We start from the raw sequence: 11,168 nt of genomic DNA, 5'->3' as shown, positions 1-11,168 counted from the left end.
ATGTTGGGATGAGACTAACCTCGGGTCTTGGTTCTAAAATGGCGGTGGGGAAACGGAGTGGATACACGTGCAAAGCCCAACCAACGGACTCTTCTCTCTGCCTGTTGAGAGAATATTTCTCACACCCAAGACCTCGAACATTTGTCAAGCAATTCCCACAGCCAAAAAGACTGCAGAGACCACAGAGATTTGAGCAGATTAAATATTTGAGAAAGAAGATGGATTAAAGCATTAACGAAAGGGAAGGCTCATTATGCCAAGTTGACTCAGAAATGAATAATGACGAAGTGTAAGGGTGCTGAACTCCATAGCATTAAAAACATTCAAACAATGTCTGGACCTGTGAGAGATCAAAAATACAGAAACAGTATTTAAGTATCATGAACATATAAACACCACATATCAGCACTAAAGGGATGCCACCAAAACAGTACTTAGAAAATATGTTATCCCAAACCCTTGCGTTTGTTAAAAAATAAAAGCTATGAGAAATAAGTCAGGTTAAAGCGGTGAAAACAGATTTTATTCAGTAACCACTCGCAATAGGGCAGAGAGCTTGCTGTACATTTGTGCAGAGGTGACCTGGACATTTTAAAGCAAGAGCGAGGGAGAGGGGAGAGCGGGCTGGGTAGAGCTGAAGCAGTGAGAAGGTGCAGAGGGTTGCGTGCGGACACAGTGAGGCTGGCTGTTTGCGGTTGCATTAGGATCCCGTCCTCCCACAGGGGCTGGGGACAGAGGCTCCGTCTTTCCTGATGATTCCACTTCAAAGGAATGGCTCTCACGTCCTTGAGAGCCAGCTCCTCAGTTGTAAGAGACAGATACTCACGATCCAAGGCCCTTTTTCGTACACGCTCTAAGAATGGGAGGTCAGGGACTTATGTCAGGTGTGGCTGGGACGAAGACTCAGTTCTCCTGGCAAACTTGAGCTCTCTTAGGTGGGCATTTTAAGGAGGGCTGGGGTCATCCTGGGGGCTGGGCCATATGGTGCTAGAAGCCATGCCAGAGTTTGGTCACCTCTGAGGGCAGAGGTTTAGATGGAGTGGTTATATGTGGAGAGTTCCGTAGTTCTCAAAACAAGCACATAACAATTCTAAGTAAGATTTTAGCATGTACAATCTGCATTGAAAGAATAATACACTATCCTGAGTACATAGAGCAAACGTACCACATTAATACTAATATTTATTAAAATAACACAATTCCGTCTTACCTACTGGTGTTCAACAAGTGCAGAGGAAGGCTGTCCATGCGTGTCAGTGAGCTGTGAAGTCTTCCAATGTGTGTGCAAGCCACGTTTATCTCTGTGTTTCTGTACGCAGTTGAGAGATACAGGTTGTCAGGGAAAATAGATTATATTAATGCACACTTTACATTCTGACAAACTACAAATGTGAAAGAGGAATATAACTATCTAGACATGAAAGTGAGCTATTATTTGTGCCTAATTACCCAAGGCAGAAGGAATAGTCAACATGTATAACATCAGCTTTGTTGTACACTCCATTGATCACACTCTTACGTGCTGTGCATGCCACATAGTTGTCCACTCACAACTGTGTATAAATTAAAGGGTATGATATGTACTATGAGTCAAGTGACATGTCCTACTGACAGTGGATTAATAGCATCATAACTTTATAAGAAGAAATTTTATATAGCCACATTGTACATAATATGTGATCTATAAATAATTGATGTATCATATTAGTATAGACTCAGCCTCTGCATAAATTTGACATTAATAAATTTTCCTACTTCTGTGACTAGCAGCCACAACCAAAAAATGCAGTTAGGAGAATGAGAAAGGAATCTATAAATACCAATAAGGTCATTATTTGTGAGCTCGTGAATGTTTTCTCTGTGTGATTTTTAAATTTAAATCAAGTTGTGGGCAAGTTAAAGATCATTAAACAACCCTTCAAAACACAAAAAAGCTATAGCAGTTTTTATTTTTACTGAAAGTATAAGTTGTGTATAATAAAATGCACAGATTATAGGTATAAATTTGAGGAGTTTTGACACTGCCTTAGCAGCATGTACAACATTTCCATCACCTTGGAACGTTCTTTCCTGTCCTTTCCTGTCCTTTCCAACCAATTGACACCCCACCCCAAGGCAACCACTGTTGAGACGTTTATCACCATGGCTTAGTTGTCTAATTCTAGTGCTTCATATAAATGGAATTATACAGTTTGTACTTTTTTGTGTATGACTTTGCTCAACATAACGTGTGAGAGGTTCCTCTATATTGTTTCTTGTGTCAGCAATATGTTCTTTTTCTTTCTTTTATCACTGAGTGGTATGCCATTGCATAAAAATAAAATTTGTTTATTCACAGTTTGGGCTGTTATCAGTTTGGGGCTGAATAAAGCTAATGAATACTCATATACAAATATTTTGTGGACATATGTTTCCTTTCTTTTGGGTGAATACCTAAAAATGGAATTTTGGGGTTCACATAGCAAGTGTATGTTTAAGAAACTACCAGATAGTTTTCCAAAGTGGTTGTACCATTGTCTACTCACTGGCAGGGCATGAGAGTGGGGTTGCTTCACTGGAGGACGGGCACTTCGTGATGTCAGTCTTTTAGATCTTAGCTACTGCAGTGCGAGGCAGTGGCATCTTCTTACAGTTTTAATTTGCACTTCTTCAATGATACGGGTCATCTTTTTATATATTGGCTGTTCACATAACTTCATTTTTGGGGGTAAAATGTCTTTTCAAGTCTTCACCATTTAAAAAATTTGGGTTGTTTTATTTTTTATTATTGAGCTGTTGGAGTTTTCTGTGCATTCTAGATATAAGTCCTTTATTAGATTATGTGTGGTAAATATTTCCCCCATGCTGAATCTTTTTAATACCAGGCACTTTAAGTATACTGCAGCACTTAATTTTTGTGCTATCCACGTGATGGAGGTACTTCTATGCAGTGCATTTTGCTGACATTTAGAGAGGCTGGGCATGCACCATGGCAGGGCTAATGTTTAAAGCCAGGTCTCTCTGACTCCCAAGTCTTGCTTGTTTATGCTCATGTATTTGTTGTGATTTACGGTATGTATTTGGGCTCATGTGAACTACTAGTAAATAGTGAGTTATTAATTCTATAGTGACATTTTTCTCTTCACTAAGCTGTGTTGTCCTTATAAACTTTCTGGTGAAAAAGTCCATAGAACATAAAGAAGAAATTCTGGAACTGGGGGACCCCACCCACATTGTGATCAATACTTTAGTAACTTCACTGACTAGGCTAAGTAAACAGCCCCAACATCTTCTTATCCTTTCTCTTTTTACACATTTTGTTTCTCATTGAACTGTTTCATGTGTATATATGTCGTAGTAAGTCCTTTGAGGTCAAAGATTATGTCCTACAATTCTCTATAGCACATTACATTTTTGTAAAAATGTGTTGAGTTCTTTGCTGTGCTTCCCACGATTTGTATATTCAAGGTGTAAAACAATCCCTGTATAAATAGGGTGTAAGTGCCCTGTTAAATCAAGCTGTTGAATACTAAGATTTTAAGTTATTGATTTCATTCTATTATATTTTGATTGTGATTTAATTTATGCACATAACAAATTTTAATGTAAACAAGTACAAAAATGAAAAATTCTCATCCTATTATGAATATCAATGTTCATTCCAAAAATATAGTCACTATAACTGCTGTATGGCATGTAAATGGTAGAATTTTTTTAATTTTGAGAATCATTCTTCAGAAAAGTTTCAAAGGAAGCAGTGAGTTGAAATATCCAATTTGATAAATTGTTTACTTAGGTAAACATGTTCTGATTGGAAGACAAATCTTAGAAGAACTCATGATTTGCCAGGAATTTTCTGTTAGGACCATAGTAGTGGAAGAATACAAAAGGCCAAGTTTCTATCTGGAGGGGATGAATAATAGAGAAGTTTCAGCAAAGCTAAGCGAAGGGCACGTGGCACAGAGGATCGGGTGGTGGACGGATAATAGAACACAAGCGTGACGAGAATGTCAGGGCAATGTATCTGGAAACACTGTGCCTGTTGAAGTTAAGTATCTTCATGAAGTGTTCTAGGTAAGCTAATTCTTGAGGTTAAAGGGTTATTCCAGAGGATGAGGAGGAAACTAGTTGGAAGTTAAGGGAGATACTTGTTCAGTAACACACATGTATGTGCTCACATACATGCACACATGCTCACATGCACATGCATGTGTGTGCATACACACACAGTACTGATGATGCCCTATGGGGCATTTCCTATGTCACCATATACTGAACTAATTATGCAAATAGCCCTGAACGACTTGTCATTATCTCCCATTTATGGATAAAGTTATTTTTGAAATATAGTTCCATTGTGGAACCAATGCAGTGCAGACAGCTGGAAATAGCTATGAAGTGTTTGGGAAGGATGTGGTTAGTGAATGCACAGTATGTCAAGGATTTGAGAAATTCCGTTCTGGTGATTTTAATCTTGAAAATGAGCCACATGTGTGACCTGAAACCAAGGTGGATAATGATGAGCTGGAAGTTGTAGTGGAAGCGAACCCATCTCAACCTACTTATGGATTAGCAGCAAGGTTTAGCGTTACTATTCCAACAACATTGGACCATTTGAAACAAATAGGTAAGGTAGAGAAGCTAGACAGGATAGGTTCCGCATGAATTAAATGAGCGTCAGAAGAGAAATTGTCTCAAAGCTTGCCTTTCTTTGCTGTCATGACATGAAGGCGATCCATTTCTACACTGTAGTGTTATGTGTGATGAAAAATGGATTCTTTTTGACAATCGCAAGTGTTTGTCACAATGATTGGATAAAGATGAAGTGCTGAAACACAGTCCAAAGCTGAACATTCATCAGAAAAAGCTAATGGTACCTCTTTGGTGGTCCAGCGCTGGTATTATCCACTACAGCTTCATGAAACCTGGTCTATGGATTACAGCGGATGTCTACTGCAACCGCTTGGATGAAATGATGAGGATGCTTGTGATTAAGCAGCTGAGACTGGTCAATAGAGACAGGTCAATCCTCTTGTTAGACAATGCTTGACCACATGTTGCACAAACAACGCTGCTCAAACTACAGAGGCTGGACTTGGAAACTCTCTGTCATCCACCGTATTCACCAGACCTTGCACCAACTAACTATTACTTCTTCCAGGCTTAGGACCACTTCTTGCAAGGAAAAATATTCAGTTCTCAACATGCTATGGAAAATGCCTTTCGAGATTTCATCACCACTCACTCTCTAGCTTCTTCGATGATGGGATAAACAAGCTACCATTAAGATGGTAAATCTATGGATAGTTTAGGTGCATACTTTGATTAATTGTACTCCTTCTTGTTTGAGATATAATAAAATTTTGATTCAAAATCATACATTTCATATTTAATGACCTAATAGTAGGATATGTATTTATCTTACTGGTTTTTCTTCTCTCATTGAACCCTGACTCATACCGACTACTGCATTTCCATGATGGTATTTCCTTAAAGCTTGCTCTAAATGCTATTTTATTTTTATCTTACATGCCACCATACACTTCTACATTTTTATGCTATTAATTTATCAAATAATTTATTCATCATGTGCAAAGTATATTCAAGAATAGAAGACAGTGCTTTATCACACCTCATTCTCATTTAGCCCCATTTATGAAAACCAGTCTTTTCCACAGGGCTTAGGAAATAGTTCTCAAAAATACTGTACATTTTCTTGAGGACAAATATTAGAAAAATTCATAGGATTTCTCTCACAGTGCAGCACTATGAACTCAACTGGGTTTGGCTCTAGGGCCAACAGCAAGGGATGTCCTGGATGACAAAGGAGTAACTGACATTTGTAATCTGCTGTGCCTAGAAGGACACCTGATTCTGGGTTTTCCTTTATAATACTGATATTAAAGTTTCCTTTTAAAATAAAAAAAAAACAATTGGGTTTGGCTCTAAGTTTTAAAGCTGACTGTGTATTTTATTTCTAACCCTGACCAAGATTTCATACTGGCTGCAATATCCTACAGACAGCATTGTATACTCTTCTCAGAAATCTTAATAAACAACAAGGAACAAGTTGTACTTCATGAGCATCTAATGACACATTTAGTATGCTTTGACTCAGCAGAAGTGCCTTAGTCCTTTCCAAAAGGCAAGCATTTGGCTGCAATACAAGTTAGCGAATGGCGCAGATAATTCAAAGTCAGGAATAGAGCAGGGTCCGAGGCATCAACAGACAGCATGATAATTGGCGATAGCTCTGACAGCCTCTTGAAGATGTGCAAATCTTTTGCCAATATCTGAACATTGCTGCCCTTCCAGCTTGGTTCCATAAGCAAATCACATAATTGCAGTTTGGCTGGATATACTCCACTATTCAGAGCTTTCTAGATGATTTAATGTGATAATATCTAAATAATTTACATTTGAGAGGTGTTGGGGGGGCAGTGGGCCATGAGCCCTGAGTGTCACTGCATGTTCCTGCTGAGTGTGCTGAACCGACTGTGAGGCTTGTCTAACTTCTGGGTCTAGATACATAGGAGGTGGGGAGCCCATAGTTTCACGACCACGCCCTTGCTTACTCTCCTGGGGGAGGGAGGCTGGCTTGTTGGCTGCTTGCTACAGTGTTTCAAAAAGTACTGGGCCCTAGGTTCCTTTCCCACAGTGCAAACACTGTGCGCCCATTCCCCACACTTGCTGTGTCAGCAGCTTGGGGCATGGGGCAGCCAAAGACAGCAGTGGTGATAAAGTCCTTAGTCTCTGACCTGGGAGTCTTGTGTCTTTGCCACCATCCATGAAATAGGAGCAAGTTAGCTTATTGCTTCTACGGAGGGTAAAATATCAAATCCTTCATATTTTATGAAGTGGTTTGCCTTTGTTTAGAACCATTATAATTTTTTATGCAGCAGTCAATGGTAACAATATCGAAGACCACCACGCGCAACATTACTAAGCACTTCCTGTTCCACAGGTGGCATGTGCAGGCACCTCACTGAGAGCTTTAATGGTAGTATAAGTGAAGTCTTTCACTGGGCTGTGTGAAATAGATGGTTAAGTGGCTTAACAAAGCAAGGGTTTACTTTCTTCACATGAACAAGAAATCTAGAGTTGGGAGCTACAGACTGATGTGAAAGCTCTGTGACGTCACTGAAGGCTCAGACGCCAGAAGGTGCTACCACTTCCAGCACGTGGCTTTGGTTTATCTCACACCTCCTACTTTCTCCTCACACTTCTGACACCTTGTCCTCCTACTCACTCTTAGCTAATGACTTTGTTCCTTACTTCACTTAGAAAACTGGAGAACTTTGAAAATGATCTCTGCATATCTCCTCTTCCAGGTGTACCCACTCTCAGTGCTTCTGCAGGTGTGGTCCCTGGACCAGCTGCATCACTGTCACCTGAAAACTTGTTAGAAATGCAGGTTCTCAGGTCCCACCCTAGAGCTAAGGAAACTCTGGAGGTGGGGCCAGCAGTCTGTGTTTCTCCCAGCTCTGTGGGTGACTCTGCCGCACAGGGAAGCGAGAAGACCATGGCCCTAGCTGAACCGTTCGTGCTCTCAGCTATATCCTTTCTGCCCCCGAGAGATTCCTACCCTCTTTGTATCCAAAGCCATCACTCCAGAAAGTCTCTTCTCTCTCCAACATTATCCACTTCTCCTCCTGTATTTGATCATTTCCACCAACACACAAACATGCCATTTCTCCGTTCTTAAAACAGTGAGCCCCTCGACTCAACTTTTCCACCAACTACTGACGGACTCATTTTCTTCTCCCCTTTGCAATAAAACTCCTTGGAAAAGTGGTCTGTCCTCACTGTGGCTGATTTCTCTGCTTAGCCTTTCTTGACACATTGCATGACTCCACCCAAACTGTTCCTATCCGGGACAGTGATGACCTCCATGTTGCTGAGTCCAGCAGTCAATCCCCAGGCCCCATCTTACTCACCCCCTCGGTGGCATTTGATGCAGCTGTCCACCACTCGCCTTGGAGCATGTTCTCAGCACCACACACGGTGTTCCTACTGCTGCACGGGGTGCTTCTCGGCCCCCTGCTGTGCCTTTCTTTCTAGTGTCTTCCAGCCCAGCGTCCCCTACTTAGCCCTCCTTCTTGGATGTTCTCCTCACTGTCGTTTTCACGTGTAGGATGCTCAGGATCCTGCCTCCTGCTGCTCCCGATTGCATATGGGACATCGTCCTTTGGGGTCTAATAGACATCTGATTCCCACACTTCTGACACCGTGGAGCTCTTGGTCTTTCCTGCTGAAGCCCGCCTCCCCGGCTTGTCTTACCTTCACAACCTTTCCCGCTGTAACTGGAGGAGAGCTGTTCTTAATGTCCCTCTGTTTTTCTCAGTGTGCATCCAGTCTCTCAGGAAATCCTCCTGACTTTACCTCCCAAACATATCCAGTGTCAAATTGCTTCTTATTTTCTCCACTGCCACCACCCTGGGGCAAGTACCCATCACTTCTGCTTGGATATTTCGAGAGCCTTTTTTCTACTCACATCTCCCTATAGTTCACTCAAAATGCAGAATGACCATTTGGAGACGTGTGTCCAATAGCCTATACCCCACAACGTCTGGTCCCTGTACCCCTCTGACCCCATAACCTTTCCCAGCCGCACTGGCCTCCTTGACGTTCCTGGAAACTCCAGCCTTTCCCCCTTAGTCCCCCCTCAGGGGAATGGCTGTCCCTGCTGCCTGGGCTCTTCTCCTGAGCACTGGCATGGCTTCCTTCCTCATCTCCTTTGAGTCTTTGCCCTAAAATCACCTTCTTGGTGGGGTCCACCCTCACCACACTGTCTGTAATTGCTACTGACCCCACAACGAACAGGGCTTTTTTCTGCTTTCCCCACCCCCACAACACTGATCAGGATCTAACATACTATACAATCTACCTATTATATTTGTCTATTGTTACCTCCCCCCACTAGCACGTTTGCTTTTTTGTGCCCTGAGATGCTGAGCACCGTGTCTGGTCCATCGTAGGCTCTTGATGATGTCTGCTGAGTTACTGATGGTTTTCCTCTCATGACCCTGAAATAGAAGCACTTCCTCCAAACTCACACCCGCATTTCCTGCAGGAAAAAGGAGAAAATGAAGGCATAGGTGAAGACAAAGATGAAAGGAAGGAGGAGGAGGGGGAAAGAAGAGAGGCGAAGTGTTTATCTCATGGATATCAGAAATACTTGGCAAACCTCTGCCGGTGCCTCACCAGCTAGAGCTGAGTCTGTGAGGGTGAGTATCTTAACTATCTTCTCAAATTAAACAACAGATTTTTGCTAAGAAGAAAGATGGAGAGAATAAATATTGAGTAGTAGTTAGCTAGGAGCATCTTCAAAAATGTTTTATTTACATAATCTTCAAAACGACTCATTCCATAGGTATTATTATTAATATTTCCCTTTTATAGATTTTAAAGCTGAGATTGAGCAGTTGCCCAAGGTTACACCGCGGGGAAGTTGCAGAGCTAAGATTAAACTTGTCTCTCCGGCTTCATCCTGTTATTACTAATAATCATATTCAATTGCTAATGGCACTAAATTCCTCTTAATTAGTTCAATCAACTAACAGCTATTTTTTTTAAACACGATTCTTGGTAAGATATTTTGTTAGATACTATGGAAAGATATATTTGAAACTTTTTGCTGTTAAGAATTTTACACTCCAACAGGCTTGGTAAGATAAAATCACATGAAAGAATGACTAGTAAATGAATTACCAGAAAGTCCATGCTATCATATTTCAGAGAATGAGACCATGTGGGCTGGTCTGAGAAGGCATCAGAGAAGAGATGGGATGGGCTCTGGATCTCGGGGAATGGGTCCACATAGAAGAATAGGGAGGGATGTTTAGGTAGCAAAAATTTGTTTCTTGACAGAAACGATGATATGACCTTTCTTAGGACAAAATCTGAGAAATAATACTATGGAGATTAATTATAATTTTAATGCATCCTGATGCAAATGGAGACAAGCTATTTTAATTAATTAATTTAATAAGCATGCTGTTTGTAGATTTACCAGCTAGTAAGGTGGATGAATGTGAATTTATAGCCGTCTCCTCTCATTGATAAATAGAAAATTATTTGGTTGGTAAAATCAGGGCTGCACAAGTCCTTGAGGGCAAGGCCCTGCTCTTTGCGTGGTAGTCGATCCCCTGCCAGGACACCTAATGGACGTCCAGGTCCTCAGTTTGCTGGGTGGATCCAGGTTGAGCACATCAAGCTTCAGAAGCTGTCACATACGTAATGACTTTTTAGTAGTTAATTCATTGAAAACGATTTTTTTTTTACTACTTTTTAAACTATTGCTTCATTATATGGGCAACCCTAGCTGCTTCTGTGACCATACTTGGTTGGCTCAGGGTGGATGCCAGAAGACTCCATCGTGGGCTGGTAACGGTGCCCCAGCCATCCTGCTATGGCTTCTCAAACCCCGCCCTAGGGGTGCTCCAATCCATCATGCGCCCTACCCATGCATGCAGCGCAGACAGCTGCTTATGCCAGAATAAGAGTTTACAAGGCTGATGGGAAAATTCCTATTTTACTACACTCCTGAGTAGGTTGTGGACTTCTAGCTTTTTACATTGTTAGGTGGTACCATGTGGTGTGTCTGCTTTGACATCTTCTCCCACTACCTTGTCCTTTTCCTCGGTGAGCTGGAGGCTGTCCTAAGAAGCTCCTGGTTATCCTTTGGCCAGATCCTCCTGAAGCAGGAGGTGCAACAGAATGGAGGAGCACTACGTATGGGCACCTTCCCAGCAGAGACACACAGTGAGCCGGGGCAGGCAGATCCCAGGGCTGCTGGCGAGGCGGACTCGTGCCATCTGTAGGAGGTGGGAAGTGCAGCCTCCCCAGGCCACTGTTGTGATCAGATCAGCTTAGCCTCTGGTCTGATTGTGCTGTGGGCTGTGCCCTGAGATGAAACTTTTACCTGTTCCTGTGGCATGTTACCTGGTGGAAGGGCTCTATTTCAAAGTTATAGAGCAAAACTATTTCTGAAAATACCACCTGTGTCGCACTTTCCTTTCCAGCGCCTTGGGGAATACGGGACATGCAGGGAGGTGCTGGCACTCCTTGTTAGTACTCGTAAGACAGGGCTGTTAAACAGCTAAAGTAACCAAAAGTAATATGAGTGTCATGTCAGTAGATGGTATTTGGAAGCTGAGTGTCCTCCTTACCTCTAATGTCCCAGTTTG

This window comes from Propithecus coquereli, unplaced genomic scaffold, assembly GCF_000956105.1.
Source record: "Propithecus coquereli isolate 6110/MARCELLA unplaced genomic scaffold, Pcoq_1.0 Scaffold55, whole genome shotgun sequence".
In the NCBI taxonomy this organism is placed as follows: domain Eukaryota; kingdom Metazoa; phylum Chordata; class Mammalia; order Primates; family Indriidae; genus Propithecus; species Propithecus coquereli.
This window is presented reverse-complemented; position numbering follows the sequence as displayed.